The sequence below is a fragment of the Aureococcus anophagefferens genome, assembly GCF_000186865.1.
Source record: "Aureococcus anophagefferens unplaced genomic scaffold AURANscaffold_272, whole genome shotgun sequence".
NCBI classification, from domain to species: domain Eukaryota; class Pelagophyceae; order Pelagomonadales; family Pelagomonadaceae; genus Aureococcus; species Aureococcus anophagefferens.
In genome coordinates, this window is record NW_008705806.1 from 5,671 (window position 1) to 6,926 (window position 1,256).

The following is a 1,256-nucleotide window of genomic DNA, read 5'->3' on the forward strand; positions in this document are numbered from 1 at the left end:
GAAGTCGTCGACGGTCACGGCGGAATCGACGACGCCGAGCGGCGCGCGCGCGTCGACCGACCGGGGCCCGGCGGGCGCGGCGCGCGGCGCGCGCGTGAGGAGCTTGAACTGCTTCGTGCGCGTGATGCGGAACTGGTCCTCGGGGAACAGTTCGCGCGCGAACGCGATTGTCAGGCACGACGACGTCACGACCGCGTGGGCCGCGGCGACGGCCGCCTCGTCGTCGAGGCACGCGACGGTCGCGTCGGGGGGCGAGGGCGCGGGGCGCGCATCGGTGCGCGACATGATCCGAGGGTCGGGGCGGCGCGGGAGGTGGCGTGGAAGTGGAATGAGGGGCCTACTTCAGGTGAGTTGAGCTGTGAGCCTCACTATCCAAACCGTCAAAAGTTCAAAACTAAGGGACAACTTAAACCACGCGCCCGGCGGGATGTGCCTAGCGCTCGCGCTCCTCGCGCTCATGCCGCGCGCCGCGATCCTCCCCACGACGCGCGTCGCCTTCGTCGTGCCGTCGCTCGAGGCGTCGCTCGCGGTCGTCGGCTTCGCGGAAGCGGCTCCGGCCTACGACTACCGCGGCCCGCGCGCGCGCGTGCCGCCGCCGTTCGCCCTCCTCGCGCTTCCGGCGCTGGTCGTCGCCGCCGCCGCTCGGGCGCGCGCGAACAAGATCGCGCCGTCGGTCGTTTGCGCGCGCGCGGCGGCCGTCACGCCACGCTCGAGCCCGACGCGGGCGCCGAAGAGCTTCCTCCACGAATTGCGCGCCTTCGAGGCGCAGGTGGAGCGCGAGCTCCGGCTCGCGAACGCGGCCGCGTGATGCTCCGCCGCCCGCGCGCCTCCCCGGCCCGCGACCTCGTCCGCGCGCTTCCGCTAAGTTCCCCGGGCCCGACGACGAGTTTTACGACGCGCGCGACTCTAGAGCTCTATGCTTCGGAGCTCCTAGGGGGACGTCGAGGTGGGCGTCGTGGGCGTCGCGGGCGTCGTGGGCGTCGTGGGCGTAGGCGTCGCGCTCGGCGTCGGGGACGCGATCGCGCGCGCCTCGTCGACTGCGTCCTCGAGCAGGCCGCGCATGAAGTCGAAGTCGTCGGGCATGTGTCCATCGCGAGCACCTTGCTGGCCTCGCGGCCGCGGCCGAAGGCGTCGGAGTTCATGGCGGCGCGGTAAAGATCGAGCGTGACGGAGTCGAGCATGGTGAGTGGGAGGTCAGATAGCTTTGGAACTCAGCTGATCTTCACCAACTGCCAACTGCCAACTGCCACTTTGCC